This window comes from Chenopodium album, chromosome 17 (genome assembly GCF_948465745.1).
Source record: "Chenopodium album chromosome 17, dcCheAlbu1.1, whole genome shotgun sequence".
Taxonomy (NCBI): Eukaryota; Viridiplantae; Streptophyta; class Magnoliopsida; order Caryophyllales; family Amaranthaceae; genus Chenopodium; species Chenopodium album.
In genome coordinates, this window is record NC_137850.1 from 20501085 (window position 1) to 20517909 (window position 16825).

Below are 16825 nucleotides of genomic sequence, written 5' to 3' on the forward strand. Positions count from 1 at the left end.
CTCGACTCTGATCCTAACCTTTCTCAATCTTATTTCTCTTCTATATCTCTCCGTCCTTCTGCAGACGGGATAATCACGAGGGAAACAACTAAAGTGGTGATGTGGATTTAAACCCCTTAAATTAATAAAGAATATAAAATCACACAATAAGAATAAAGCTTCGTTCTTGATAAGAAATTCGAACCAAAAACGATTGAAAGTAACCGGATATGACCTTGAAAACGACCACTCTTGGAACGAATTCAATGCCTAATCAAACTACTTAGACTACTCCTAGAACTAAGTATTTTGATGAACAAATCTTAAACTACTCCTAGAACTAAGAATTGCACGTTCTAATTATCAAAACAACTCCTTGAATTGAAAACTAGCAAGAAAACGTTTAAACAAAGTTAAACAAATTATATTGAAATTAACCTGATTTTTTTATGACTCTAAGAGCCACGAAATTCCCCTATTTATAGAATAAAAATAAGCTAATTCCATCTCTACAAGGATTAGGACAAACCCCTAACCTTGCCCCCCAAGTATCTTAACTAGAATAGGAAACTACTTCTAATTAGAATAGGAAAACTAAAACTAATCCTAAACAAACTTTACTTAACTAACTAAAAACTTTCCTAATATACTTAGGAAGTTTTATAGCAACTAAATAATCAGAAAATAAACCTTATCCTAAGTGCTTAAACCAAGAAAAACCCGTTCAAGTGAAAGGTAAAAACTTGCGAGCAAAACTCTAAAAAAAACTAAGTATAAATTTTCATCCATTTCTTATCGCAGCCGGAAAACCACCTCACGCGCTGCCCCATGTCTCACGCGCCGGCTATGGATGAAGCTGGGTTCAAGGCGGTTCCGGGAAGGTGGCGCGTGGCCCTTGGAGTGGCGCATGGCCTTCGCAATTGCCATGGGAAGTAAATCACACAATTTCCTTTTCCTTGATGATCAAGCTTCCTTCTTTCCCAATTGATCTATTGGACCTTTCCTTATTTATTTCTTTCTTTGGGCAGTCTATAATGAAGCTATTTGGACCTTCTAAAAGTGTGTTGGGCCCTTCAAAAGAATTAGCCGCTTGATTCACATCATTCTCCCCTTCTTCAAAAGAATTTTCCCTCAAATTCACATCATCAAAACAAGTAAAGAGGTTTGCAATGTTATATGTAGAATCTTCGGTACCACTATCAACAGAAAAGTCTTCCTTGTACTCACCGTCTTCACATGACATGGGTCCTCTATCGATCTCTTCTTTGAATACTTCTTCCCTTAGAAACAAACTTGAACTTCGATTACTATTTGGGCACTTACTATGTCCTTTATGAGACAAAGGGTGTAGACTAAAACGTTTGTTCCCAACCTTCAAGGAATACACATTGGCCTTGCCATCATGTTTAACTTTTCGATCAAATTGCCATTGTATTCCCAAAAGTAAGTGACAAGCATTCATTGGAATCACATCACACCATAATTCATCTTTGTAATTTCCTATGGAGAAACTCACTAGTGCTTGCTTCTTAATTTGAAAACCCTTTGAGTTATCAAGCCAATTCACTTTATATGGTTTTGAATGATCATGAATAGGAAGGTTTAATTTACTCACCATAGTAGTTGAAGCAACATTCATGCAAGAGCCACTATCAACGATCACATTACAAGTATTTTCACCAACTTTGCATCGAGTATGAAACAAACTCTCATGTTGAGTGTTATTGGAAGTGGAGTTGGCATGAAGGATCTTCCTTATCACCAGACAATTATCATCACTCTCGGGAAAAACCTCCTCCTCTTCTTCCTCATTAGTGTGCATCTCCTTAGCTTCGGACTTTTCATCTTCACACTCAAAGGTTATGTTTTGCTCTTCCTCTTCCATTTGTCTATATTGCTTCAATGTAAGAGCTTTCTTTGTAGGACATTGATCGGATCTATGGCCCTTTCCTTGACACTTGAAACACCTAATTCGACTTTTAAATTCTTCTTTTGACACCTTGACAACCTTCTTTTCTCCACTCATTGAACTCTCTCCTTTGTTCTCACTAGAAAAAGTTGTGGAACTAGACTAGAAAGGCTTCAAAAAACTTTTACTTGTCTCCGTTTTTTCCTTATCCTCGAGCCAATGATTTTCGATCTTCAAAGATAGCTTGCACACATCAATGAATGAATCATAGGCACTCAACTCAATTTTCCTAGAAATAGGTCGATTAAGACCCTTGAGGAATCTAGCAATCCGCAATTATTCCTTCTCCTCCAAACCACAAAGAGAGGTTCGTTTTTCAAATTCAGCAATATAATCATTAACACTCTTAGTACCTTGTGACAACAAAGTGAGTCGAATGTATAGGGTTTGTTAGAAATCATGTGGAAGGTATTTAGAGCTCATCTTTTTCTTCAAAACCGTCCATGTCTTGATTTTCTCCTTCCCTGCTCTAGCACGTCAAGCCTTTAAATTATCGCACCAAATTCCCGCATTCTTACTGAGTCGAATATAAGCAATTTTGAAACGTTTAGCATCATCATAACCCTTATAATCTGAAATTTTCTCCAATTGTCTCGCCCACTCAAGAAAATCTTCGGGGCTTCCTAGACCCATGAAATCATCAAGTTTTATTCCTCTATCATCGATCTTATGCTTATGATTAGTATCATCATCACTACTAGAAGCATCACTATCACTATCTTTATGTTTTTTCTTCTTTTTATGATCTTGAAGTAACTTAGCAAAAGCATCAAACCTTGCATCAGCACGGTCAGTCAACTTTTCTTCCAAAATCTCAAATTTCTCCTCAAATTTTTCAATTAATTTTCTCAAAGCTTCTTCTTCCATGATTTATACACAAAATATGCGCACAAAAAAAAGCAAGAAACCAACCAGAGTATAGCAGTAGCACGGAAGCAAATTATATGATCAAAACACCTTAAAAATACCCTAGAACACACAGGAAAATCCCAGCAAAAATCGCAGTACAATTCGAGCAAAAACGAACCAAAACAGAAGCATGTATCAATTCGGACCAAAACAGACCAGTACGCACAAAACAGACCAGTTTAATAGCAAACGAACTCGAAAAATTCCGAAATTTTGCAGTCAGAAAGAAGACAAAATTTAACCCAAACTGAAAAAATGAATCACCTGAAAAGACCTCGTAACGAAGGAGAACGAGCCCACTGAAGTTGATCAAGCAAACTGATCCTTTGAGAACAAGTGCGATTTGAACGAGTTGTAGATAGATCAAACTCTTGAAGATATGATACCAATTTGATGTGGATTTAAACCCCTTAAATTAATAAAGAATCTAAAATCACACAATAAGAATAAAGCTTCGTTCTTGATAAGAAATTCGAACCAAAAACGATTGAAAGTAACCGGATATGACCTTGAAAACGACCACTCTTGGAACGAATTCAATGCCTAATCAAACTACTTAGACTACTCCTAGAACTAAGTATTTTGATGAACAAATCTTAAACTACTCCTAGAACTAAGAATTGCACGTTCTAATTATCAAAACAACTCCTTGAATTGAAAACTAGCAAGAAAACGTTTAAACAAAGTTAAACAAATTATATTGAAATTAACCTGATTTTTTTATGACTCTAAGAGCCACGAAATTCCCCTATGTATAGACTAAAAATAAGCTAATTTCATCCCTACAAGGATTAGGACAAACCCCTAACCTTGCCCCCCAAGTATCTTAACTAGAATAGGAAACTACTTCTAATTAGAATAGGAAAACTAAAACTAATCCTAAACAAACTTTACTTAACTAACTAAAAACTTTCCTAATATACTTAGGAAGTTTTATAGCAACTAAATAATCAGAAAATAAACCTTATCCTAAGTGCTTAAACCAAGAAAAACCCGTTCAAGTGAAAGGTAAAAACTTGCGAGCAAAACTCTAAAAAAAACTAAGTATAAATTTTCATCCATTTCTTATCGCCGCCGGAAAACCACCTCACGCGCTGCCCCATGTCTCACGCGCCGGCTATGGATGAAGCTGGGTTCAAGGCGGTTCCGGGAAGGTGGCGCGTGGCCCTTGGAGTGGCGCGCGGCCTTCGCAATTGCCATCGGAAGTAAACCGCACAATTTCCTCTTCCTTGATGATCAAGCTTCCTTCTTTCCCAATTGATCTATTGGACCTTTCCTTGTTTATTTCTTTCTTTGGGCAACCTATAATGAAGCTATTTGGACCTTCTAAAAGTGTCTTGGGCCCTTCAAAAGAATTAGGCTCTTGATTCACATCAAGTGGTCAACACAGCAGACAACAACCTCCAATGGGTAGCAACCCCAAGCGAAGTAGTAAGGGCCATATTTGTAGTCACATCAAGAGGTGGTTACAGAAGGGCATGTGTAGTATTGTAGTAAGAATCACAGGTTACATCCTATGAAGAGGGAGAAGAGGGAGATGGAGTAGAGAGACCTAAGTTAGGGGGGTCTCGCTGACGCGGGTGAAACCTAGGTCTTTGATTTCTAAGTATCCCCGGTCAAAACCAAATTTATAACCAAACCCAACCCTAAATATAGGGGTAAGTCCGGGTCGAACCCAAGGGAATGTGGTATAGGCTAAAGTCTCTAGTTAAACTATTCCGAAGTCTTAAAAAATAGGGTGGGTCTAAGCTAGCTAATCAACTCAAGCAAAGCTAACAAATAAAATTCAATGTCAAAGCACTAAGGAATTTAGGATCCACATGCACTCACGATAAACTTGCTAATTTGTCGGGAATTTGATCAATCAAGCAATGCGAAGGAAAATGACATTTGCAATCAAACACACTAAAAGAGCTATTTCCTAGGGTCAAGGTAGATGTCTCTACAAATGACTTCAAAGGAAAATCGCAAAACAAGATCAATCGAAAATAATAGGTTCCAAATAAACTTTTCGTGTCATTGAAAAGTACTATACAATCTAGCTTGATAATCAAGGTTAGCTACTCCTCTTCAAATTAAACACATGCACAAATTTCATCAACCAAGTTAATCACATCATTAAATCAATCAAAAACCCCCAAATTAGCTATAGCTTATCACTCATACATGCTTCCCTATTTCCCTAGCAAAGGAACTACTCACTATGCACTGTGAAATTGGAAAGCATAACAAAACTAATCAACAATTTCATCATCAACATTGTATTCCAATAAATATCAATAATCAAATCAAACAAACTATATAAATTCAACAATATATCAAGAATCAATCATAAAATTGCATTAAAAAGGAAAGAATTCTTACAAAACTTTGATCAATATCAAAGTGAATGAAGATCAAAATGTAGGAATCATCAATTACCAAGTTTCTCTCTCTAAAATCTAAGAACAAAGTTCCAAAATCTTGAGCTTCTCTCTCTAAAATTCCAATTTAAATCAAATTCTAATCTAATTCAAGCTAATTCTCTCTCTAAAAATGAAGAAATTCTATATATAGTAAAACTATGATAGGAATAGTGTCCTTTGAACAAGTGTATTATTCCGGTAGAGGGTTTGGAATTATTAGAAAGCTAATTATTCAATGAGGTCATGTGATCGGAATGCCTGGGTGGAGGCCGCTTCCGATCAATAATATTAATGTATAATTAATATTACAGCTTAATCTTGACTGAACCCTTCGGGTCACACCCAACCAACTAACGATCCGACACGACAAATTAACTCGGAAGGAATTAATGAGTCGCTCGAGTAATTAATATTTAGACGTCGGAAATCGAGCTTGGAGCGTCGAAACCGAGCGTCGTTAGTCGAGTCAAATTAATTAAAGACGAAATGGTAAAATCACTAATTAATCAACAATTTACCTAAAATACCCCTAGCATCAGAATGCCACGAGCAAGCCCAGTGCTAGGGACAAAATGTGCTTAGAGCACATATCTAGCATGCACCAAGCCACGCACATAGCAGCAGCAACCCGCATGTGCGTGTGTGGCCTGCTGCGCTTGTGTGCAAGGCAGGTGTGCTAGTGCCTTGCTGCTGGCGCGCCAAGCACAACGCACCCAGCAGCAGCCAGCTAGCAGCGTGTGCTAGCATTGGCACAGCAGTAGGCCTTGGCTAGTAACCCGCACTTGTGTGCGTGGCTTGTTGGGCCGAGGTAGTAGCACACACCCAAGCAGCCAAAGCAAGGGCCCAACCGAGGCACAAGGCCGCCAGCTGGGCGTGCCTTGGTGCCTAAGAGTGGGTGCCACGTGGCAGCAGCTGATTGGGGTGTTTGGGTGCATGTGGCTGGTTATGGGGAGAGCTTGGGGATCAAGTTTGATTCCCCCCTTCCCTTATGGTCCTTACCTTACCCTTCCTCTAAGTGTGACACTTATTGATTAATTAGTTGTTGGCTATTTAATTTATTTTTTATTTAAAAATAAAAGGAAAATATTTATTTTACCAACTCTCCCACATTGATGGGAGAGAGGATTTCAGTCATGAGTTTCCCTATAAATACCCAACTTGGGGTATGGGAAAACTCACTTGAGTAAGAGTTAGAAAAGGCATCTCCACTTGAGAGAAAACCTTTAAACTCATAATTACTCAAGTAGTTTGGTCGGACTTGGCCAACCTCCAAGTAATAGAACTAGTCGGGGTCGTGTTGCGGGTGGATACCATAGGAGGTTATGCCCGTTGCGAGACTTAAGCTTCTTAAGTAAGAGCTCGGTGAACGAGCGAAGCACGCTTCAAAGGTAATTTTGTCTTTCCTTCATTCTTGTTAATTATGTCTTTTGATTATATTAATTGTGAGTTTGATCTTGGTTCGGGTTTTATTTTCCGCGATTGATGAGCGTCGTTTTTGGCGCTCAAAAGAATAAGATTTAGGTTCATTTTCTTTATTTTCAAATAAGATTTAGGTTCATTTTCTTTATTTTCTTTCATCATTTTCATATAACTCTTTTAGTTTTATTTGATTTTCCATTTTTTATAATTCACTTTAGTTCTCGATTGGTTTTTACGAGTTTTTCATATTTTTAGTTGATAATTCATAATTTTAGTTTTAGTTTTACCTTGCTACGCTTCCTCTCTTTGTTTTATTTGTGTTTTGTAGGTGAAAAATCAAGTCAATTTTCTCATTTTAGGACTGCCATGTTCGTGGGCATCATCTCGAGTGCACTGATGTTGGGGATGCTCGGGAGCGCGGAGTTTGATCAAGCAAGCGAAGGAGCCAAAGCCCATGCATCGCACAGGGGTGCGCGCAGACCCAGCTGTGCGCGTGCGCGGCTGAGCTGTGCGAGCGCACGGCCTGTGCAGCCCTCTTCGCTCGATTTTTCTTATTTATAGCTTTTGACTTTCTTTTTGTTTACGACTTAACTTTGTACTAGAGAGAGAATTTTTCCAGAAATAGTAGAGAGAGAAAGTAGAGAGAGAAGCTTAAGATTTACTTGTTAGTACTTGAATTTGATCTTAGATTTCAATTTAATTTTGAAATTCCTTCTTCAATTCAATGGATATTTGTAAGATTTCTTTCCCTTAATTTACTTTTAATGCAATTCCTTCTAGTTTCTTGGATTTTGATTGAGATTATATTCCTTGTTTTGGAAATTGTTGATTGATTGATTTTCTTTTGATTTAGCTTTAAATGAATATGAAGTTGATTGAAGCTGTTTTGTTTCTTAATTCCACCATGTTTAGTGAGTAGATTAGTTGCTAGGGAGAAGGGGAAGCATGCTTGATTGAAGATTTTTGCTAGTTTATGATGCTAGATTAATTTGAATGTTGCAATTAAATTAGTTGACATAGTTGTGCATGTGATTGATTGGACTAGGAGTGATCAACCTATAAGATTAATCTAGATTGCATTACAAATTTCAATGACATGAACCCTTGATTTGAGAATTGCTTTAATTGATTGAATTTGATTGTGATTTTCCTAGCTAGCCATTCGTAGTGATCCCTAGCTTGGCTTATAGGAGATAACCCTTGAATTCCTTTGATTGCAATTATTGTTTGTGCTTTGCAATGTTTGAATTGATTGAGTGATTTTTCAATTAGCATAATCATTGAGCTAGCATGTGGAACCCATATCCCTAGTGTTTAGTATATTGAATTTCTCGATTCATCTAGACTTCTTGATACCTTAGTTACCAACCGCATCTTCCGTAAACCTCGAAGTAGCTTGACCTAGGCTATAGCTTACACCTATTCATTCCCTTTGGTTCGACCCTTGACTTGCCCTATACTCGTATTAGGTTGGTCGAGTGTTTATAAATTTTCTTTGACTCTAGGAAAGGGTAGAGGACGACTTAAATTTTTCCCGTGTCAAAAATGGCGCCGTTGTCGGGGAATGATATTGGTGCTTTGTTATAGTTGTTGAGTCTATTTCACCATTAATTTAAAAATACAAAAAGATTTTCTTTAAGGCTACATTTGTAGCCGTGTTACTAACCATTTCTTTTGAGATTTTATGCATAGAGCACGTGATCATTCACTAGTGCCATTTGATCCGGAAATTGAGAGAACTATTGCAAGGTTGAGGAGTTCTAGACGATCTTTGAGCCCTAGCATTTCAGGTGAAGAATAGCCACAACAAGAAGAACAAGCAAGAATGGGAGAAAATCCGAGAGTGGCATTGACAGAATTGGGGATTCCCGGTGCATATAGATTTGAGAGTGGGATTGCTTCACCTACAACACCGGAAAATGATTTTGAAATAAGACCAGCAATGATTACTTTGATAGAGAGGCGACAATTTAGTGGGGCCAAGCATGAAAGCCCACTAAACCATCTCAAGGAGTTCGAGAAGTATTGCAATACTATCAAGGTGAACGGAATTTCCTAAGAATTCATCCGCCTCAAGCTCTTTCCCTTTTCTCTCATAGGCCGTGCTTTGGAATGGCTAGACAAGGAGGTAAAGCCGAATTCTCTAAGGACATGAGACGAGGTCACTAAGGAATTTCTATCCCGTTTCTATCCTCAAAAGAAAACGGTGGAAGCTAGAGCTTTGATTCAAGGTTTCAAGCAAGAGCCAAATGAGAGCCTCTATGAAGCATGGGAGAGATACAAGGAGTATCAAAGAGAATGTCCTCATCACGGAATTCCAAGCTATCAAATCATTCAAATTTTCTATGGAGGGCTTAGCCCTCAAGGAAAATCATGTTTAGATGGAGGAGCCGGAGGTCCTATCATGAACAAAACGGAAGAGGAAGTGGTGGACATAATTGAGGACGTAGTGAGGTACTATAGAGATTGGCAAGATGGAGAAAGAGAATCAACTAGCAAGAGTAGCTCTTCGGTGTACTCGGTTGATCATCTAAATGCAATCAACAATCTATCGTCTCAAATGACAAACTTGGGGAAGGAGATGTCCGCTATCAAGGCAAAGTTGGAAAGCGCTACCTACCAAGTTTCAAGTCTTCCCTCCCAAACTAAGGGGAGAGGTACGTCTTCTAATTCTCAACCCCTTCCTTCTTCTAGTAACATGCCTAGTGGATGCTTGTTTTGTGATGATTGTGGGTCGTATGAGCATGATGTTTCTAGTTGCCCTCATGCATGTATGGATGTTTGTGATGATCAAGATGGAAATGTGAATGAGCATGTGAACTATGTGTCAAATAATCATGATTCTAGGTTTGAGAATCAAAGAGGTCAATGGAATAGGAATTACAACAATCATGGCAATTTTGACAACTATAACCAAGGTGGTGGTTATAAACCAAGGTTCTCAAGGTAACTATAACAATCAAGGTTATAGTAGCCAAAATCAAAACCAAAATTATGGTAATCAAAACCAAGGTTATGGGAATCATAATCAAGGTAGTGGTAACCATAATCAAGGTTATGGTCAAAATCAAAGTAGGGGTAATTAGAACAATCAAGGGAGAGGCAATTTTCAAAACAATGCTCAAAGAGGCCCTCCACCCGGATTTGCTCCAAAAGCCCAAAATGATAATTCCTATGTTCAATCCTCTTCTTCTTCGCATAGAACAAATTTGGAAGAAATCATTGAAAATCAAACAAAGTTGTTAAACACTTACATGACCGTAACTGATAAGAAATTTAATGAAATGATGACTCATAATAAGATGCTTGAAAACCAAATTTCTCAACTTGCTAATGCTTTGAAAGACCATTCTAGTCCTTCTTCTTTACCTTCCCAAGGCCTAGATCCTAAGAGATCGGTCAATGCTATTGTCACAAAGAGTGGTAAGGTCCTTGAGAAAAGTTTGACTAGGATGAGTGAGACTAAAGAGGGCACAAAAGGGGCGTTGGTTGAAGATGAGAGAAATGATGCATCTTTGAGTGAGGTTGAGATTGAGAAACCTAGTGAGGTGAGAGTGGAGAAAGAGATTGTGAAACCTAAGCTTCCTTATCCACAAAAATTCATGAGACACAAGTTAGATGAACAATTTGGAAGATTCATAGACATGCTTAAGCAACTTCACCTCTCTTTACCATTTACCGAAGTTGTCACCCAATTGCCCAACTACGCAAAATTCCTCAAGGACATTTTGAGTGGTAGGAGAACATGTGATGGTGTAGAGACGGTGAACTTGACCGAGAATTGTAGTGCTATCATAATGAACAAGATGCTACCTAAGCTAAAAGATCCCGGAAACTTTTCTATCCCTTGTGCCATTTATAAAATGCAAATTGAAAATGCCTTGTGTGACCTAGGAGATAGTGTTAGCCTTATGCCATACTCGGTATACCAAAGACTAGAGCTAGGAGAACTCTTACTTACTAACATCACTTTGCAATTGGCCGATAGGTCAATTAAGTTCCCTAAGGGTAAGGTAGAGGATGTTCCTTTAAGGGTCGGGAAATTTGTTATTCCGGTGGATTTTGTTGTGCTTGAGATGGATGAAGATGCTAATATCTCCATCATTCTAGGGATACCATTCCTTGCTACTTCGGGTGCTTTGATAGATGTAAAAAGTGCTAAAATTTCACTCAAAGTAGGGGATGAAGTTATAGAATTTGATTTGAATGATAGCATGAAATATCCAAGTTCTTCTCTAGAAAATTGTATGTTAATTGATTCTCTCGATCATGTTGTGTCTTCCATGCATGAGCAATTACTCACTTCTAACGATGCTCTTGAGAATGTTTTGTTAAATAAGGAGAAGATAGGTACCCCAAACAAGGAGATGGGTTTGTATGAAGATTTGCTCAATGGAAGCTTTGAGGATGATGAAGAACAAATGTGTTTGAGCATTTCTAGCCAAGAAGCGTTGCAAGTGGCAACATCGAAGGAAGGTAAAGGTGCTCCAATGGATGAGCTCAAACCTCTTCCATCACACCTTAGGTATGAGTTTTTGGGACCCAACTCCACTTTTCCCGTGATTGTTAGCTCTTCTTTGAGTGAGCATCAAGCTCAAAAGTTGTGTGGTGTTTTGAAAAAGCACCGAAGTGCTTTGGGTTATACCATTGATGACCTCAAAGGGATAAGCCTCGCTTTATGTACACATCACATAACTCTTGAGGATGGTGCTTTACCTTCTATTTAGAGGCAACGAAAGTTACACCCCCAAATGGGAGAGGTAGTGAAAAAGGAGATCACCAAACTTTTGGATGCGGGAATCATATTCCCCATTTCTAGTTCTAGATGGGTTTCTCCCATTCACGTTGTCCCAAAGAAGGGAGGTATGACCGTCGTTGAGAATGAGAAAGGTGAGCTCATTCCGACGAGGACGGTCACGTGATGGAGGATGTGTATAAACTATAGACGTCTAAACACATCAACAAAGAAAGATCATTTCCCCCTTCCTTTTATTGATCAAATGCTTGAAAGACTAACAAGGCACAAGTTCTATTGTTTTCTTGATGGCTATTCGGGATTTTTCCAAATCCCTATCCACTCGGATGACCAAGAGAAAACAACATTCACTTGTCCATATGGTACATTTTCTTATAGGAGAATGCCGTTCGGCCTTTGTAATGCTCCCGCGACATTTCAAAGATGCATGATGAGTATATTTGGAGATATGTTGGAAGAGGAGATGGAGGTTTTTATGGACGACTTCTCTGTAGGAGGTGTTTCATTTATGGCATGCCTTGAAAACCTTGAAAAATGTCTTGCAAGGTGTGAAAAGGTGAACTTGGTCTTGAATTGGGAAAAATGTCACTTCATGGTGGAGGAAGGCATAGTCCTTGGCCACAAGATCTCTCATAAGGGGATAGAGGTGGATAAAGCTAAAATTGAAGTCATTGAAAAGCTTCCACCTCCGGTGAACGTAAAGGGAGTGAGATCTTTCTTAGGGCATGCCGGGTTTTATAGAAGATTCATCAAGGATTTCTCACTCATTGCAAAGCCTCTTAATAATCTTCTTCAAAAAGATGCCGACTTTGTGTTTGATGATAAGTGTTTGGAGGCATTCAACAAGTTAAAGAAAGCTCTAATCTCTACTCCTATTGTACAAGCTCCAAGATGGGATTTACCATTTGAGTTGATGTGTGATGCAAGCGATTCGGCAATAGGAGGTGTTTTGGGTCAAAGAGTAGACAAGAAACTTCATGTGATCTATTATATGTCCAAGACTCTAAATGGAGCTCAACGGAATTACACTACAACGGAGAAGGGATTTTTGGCCATAGTTCATGCTTTTGAGAAGTTCCGTTGTTATCTATTGGGTTCCAAAACCATTGTCTTTACCGATCATGCGGCTCTCAAGTATCTTTTTGCTAAGAAAGAGTCCAAGCCAAGGTTGATTCGGTGGGTTCTTGAGCTCTAAACCTTTGACATTGAGATTAGGGATAAAAGAGGAGCGGAAAATGTTGTGGCGGACCATCTTTCTCGTTTGGAAGATTTTCAAATTCAAGATGATGGTTCTCCAATTGAAGATAGAATGCTTGATGATTTCTTGTACGCTATTGAAGCAAGGGAACTCCCATGGTTTGCCGATTTAGTGAACTGTCTTGCATGTGGGGATTTTCCTCCTTCTTTTTCTAAGAATCAAAGAAAGAAGCTCAAGAGAGAGGCACGACATTATGTGTGGGATGATCCCATCTTATACAAGCGTGGAGTCGATGGTTTACTTAGACGTTGTGTGCCAAACGAAGAAGTGCCTAGTGTCTTGAAAATTTGCCATTCGGATCCAAGCGGGGGCCATATGGGCGCCTCTAGGACCGCCACTAAGGTCCTTCAATGCAGATTATGGTGGCCACATCTCTTTAAGGATTCATGGGGCTTTGTCAAGACATGTGACCGATGTCAAAGAGTTGGAAACATCTCCAAGAGAAATGAAATGTCTCAACAACCCATACTTGAGTTGGAAGTGTTTGATGTGTGGGGTATTGATTTTATGGGACCTTTCCCCTCATCTTTCGGAAATCAATATATTCTTGTGGCGGTTGATTACGTGTCTAAGTGGGTTAAGGCCATTGCCTCCCCAACTAATGATCACAAGGTGGTTATGAAGTTGTTTAAGAAGATAATCTTTCCAAGATTTGGGGTTCCCAAGGCGGTGATAAGCGACAACGGTTCTCATTTTATTCACCATGCCTTTCAAAAGATGTTGAGAAAGCATGGAGTCCATCAAAGATTCGGCCTCCCATATCATCCTCAATCAAGCGGTCAAGTGGAAGTCTCTAATCGTCAAATCAAACTTATCCTTGAAAAGACGGTTGCGAGAAATCGAAAGGATTGGTCGGATAAGTTGGATGATGCTCTTTGGGGGATCGAATGGCTTTTAAGACCCCCATAGGTACCACTCCATACCGTCTAGTCTACGGCAAGTCATGCCATCTCCCGGTTGAAATCGAACACCGTGCTTTGTGGGCAATCAAGAAGATAAACTTTGACTTGGCAAGTGCGGGGGAGAAAAGGTGGTTAGATCTTCATGAGTTAGAGGAGCTTCGGTTTGATGCCTATGATTGTGCTAGTGTGTATAAAGTTCGTTCCAAGGAAACACATGACAAGCTTATTGAGAAGAAAGATTTTTGTGTTGGCGATAAGGTTCTTCTCTACAATTCAAAAATGAAGTTGTTTCCCGGAAAACTCATGTCAAGATGGAGCGGTCCCTATTTGGTCAAGAATGTTTTCCCAAGTGGTGTTGTAGAGGTCTCAATGACGGATTCTTCTTCTCCATTTAAGGTCAATGGCCATCGTCTCAAGAAGTACTTCGATGGTGCTTTTGTTGGCCTTGTTCACTAATTGCATTGCCGGCAACCACCTTAATTGGTGGAGAACGTCGAGCTGTGACGTTAAACAAGCGCTACCCGGGAGCCAACCCGGTTTTCTAACCTTTTTCTTTTGATTTTACATTTTTCTTTATTTCTTTTATCTTTAATATTTTTCTTATTTCTCTTTCTTTTTAATTTTTTTTCTTGATTTTAGGTACCATGAGATTGATTCGGAGACAATTTCCAACAATTTTGGTGTTATTTCAAGCTTTCTCGAGGTTTGGTTAAGTTTAGGTGGAATATTGTTGAGGTTTTATGCACTCATGTTTGCACTTTTCAAGGTTTCAAATATCCCCTTATGCAAACACGAGAGTATATTCATGGCCGACATATTATTGCTTGGTGCAAGCGCACCATAGGCTGCGCGCGCGCACCAAAGGGGTCAGAAATTTTTCACTTCTTTCGGCAAAAATTGCAAGTTTTTAAACCATCCCCGTACCCACCTGGTGCGCACGCACCATAAACCTGCGCGCGCGCACCACAAGGGTCAGGGATTGGCCAAATTTTCCAGCATAAACAGGCCCACCTGATGCGCACGCACCCCTGCCTGCGCGCACGCACCAGGAGGGCAGGGATTTTTGCCCCTGTCGCCAGCCAACGCAGGCCAGCACCACTGCGCTGGTGCGCACGCACCAGCCGCAGCAGCCTGGCGCCCCCCCCCCCCCCCCCCCCCCCCCCCCTTAAAACCCCAAATGTTCCACCTTATTTCCCCTTTCTCTCTCCCCGATTTCTTGCTCCTCTATCCTCTCATCACACCCTATCATCCTTTCTAGCAATTACACCTCAATTTCACCACTTTTATTTTCATTTTAACACCAAATTACATCAAATTCATCACATTTTCGATTTTTAACAAAAAAAAAAATTCCAGATTTTCGAACCATAAATTCGAAAATTTTGGGTTATTTTCGAAATTTTGAGAATTTGTGTGAGGTTTGGAACTTATCTTTGGGTGTTCTATTTGTTCTTAAATCTTCATTTTGGGCAATTTGCAAGTAATTCAAGGCTACATTGAGGTATACTTTCTTATTTTCTAGTAATCTTCTTCCTCATTGTTCAAGCTTGAAACCTTGTTTTTGCTTTCATGGTAGAACTCCATTGTTGGTTCCTTTAACTTGTAATTTGTGTTGAATGATATCATTGAGTGTTAAATTGAAGCTTTTTCATGATTAATTTGTATAATTTGCTTGATTCCTGATTTGCCATTGTTGGTCATTTTCTCTCTCATGGGTATTCTTTATAATGGTTTTATTACTTTGATAATTCAATGCTTGAGGTTATTTTGCTCAATTTGACTCATGATTTGGTCTCTTAGGTTCATTTTTGCCTTTAATCCATGCTTACTTGTTTCAAATTCATGATTCTATATTAATGGCATTTTGTTCATATGTAGCTATATCATGACTTAGTCTTTTACTTGTTTCTACTTTGAGATAATTGCTTTTGTGCTAGATTCTTGAGCAATTACTTATTTTCTTATTGCAATATGACATATAAGTTTGCTCATGAGTTATGCTTCTTCTTGTAGATGGCTCCAATCCGTCACAAGAAGCGGGCAAGAGCAAGTTCTAGCAAGCCAATGCATGTTGTTCCACCTCCACCCGAGGTAGAACAGACATATAGCATTGAGTTTTCTAAGGAATCACATTGGGATCGTTTCAAACGTCTATCCAAGAGAAAGCTTAGACCAATAAGATTCTACGATCAAGCAACAACCAAGTTTCTTGGCATAGATCAGGATGTTCGGCTTCTTACAAAGGGCCTTCATCTTTTAGAATTCTTGGATTTGAGCGCCCCTACTTATGCTAGGGTGACTTATGAATTTCTTTCTTCTCTTGAGGTAGTCCGAGAATCGAGTGACGGTTCTTCAAGGACTTTGACATTCCAAATTTTCAATCATGATCACTCATTGACGGATTCTCAACTATGTTCTTACTTCAAGTTTCCTTGGGCCGCAGACGCGGAACAATGCATCTACCCGGCACATGATCGAATGGAAGAGGATTATGGATATAATGAGCAACGTTGGTGGAGAAGTATCTCGGAGGAAGGGAAGTATGAGCCTCAAAATTCCAAGACCGCCTCCATGATTCAGCCGGCTATGCGGTATTTTAGCCGTCTTCTCACTTATGCTCTTTGCTCCAAAGACTCTTTGGGAGCTATCTCTCAAGAGGAGCTTTGTTGGCTAAGGATAGCCGACCAAAATGACTTTGAGATTGAGTTGGTGGATTTCACAGAGCACTTCATCAATCGTCTATTGGATATTTGAGATGGAGTTAGCCTATCGGGGAGCATCCAATTGGGAGGGATGATTTCTATCCTAGCTCTATGCATCAATGAAGACTATAAGACTTTGTTAAATGAGCTTCCCCCAATTATTAATCCTCGAGAAAAATCTTCTTCTCATTTCCTCAACATCTCCGCCCTTGTGAACCAAAAGTTCCTTGATCGTACGAAGAAGGATGATGTCTTCATTTGGAAAGTTTCTCGGGTTAAAGAATGGTTTTTAATCCCATGCAAAAAGGTAACCACCCGTCCAAGAGTGAAAGACTCCTTTTCTTTGGTTGATTCAAGGATAGAGTATGCTAAGGTAGCGGTTTAGACCTTTTGGGGCCTTGAAGCTGGATTCTTTTGGTTTGTGGTAAGACGGAGTTGCTTCCTTTGGTGGATTTGACCCCTGTAGTAAGTTTTTGCTACAACCGTGTGAGGTTTCTCTTTTTCAAGCCTTCATCATTCTTGATTG

At 39.3% G+C, this 16825-nt stretch overlaps 1 non-coding gene across 1 annotated transcript; it reads right to left on the minus strand.

Annotated features, from left to right (window-relative positions):
• Positions 1-8891: 8891 nt before the first annotated feature.
• LOC145590495 (small nucleolar RNA R71) lies at positions 8892-8997 on the minus strand. Its single transcript, XR_014102086.1, has one exon. It is a non-coding gene; the product is annotated as a small nucleolar RNA R71 (small nucleolar RNA).
• Positions 8998-16825: the final 7828 nt, after the last annotated feature.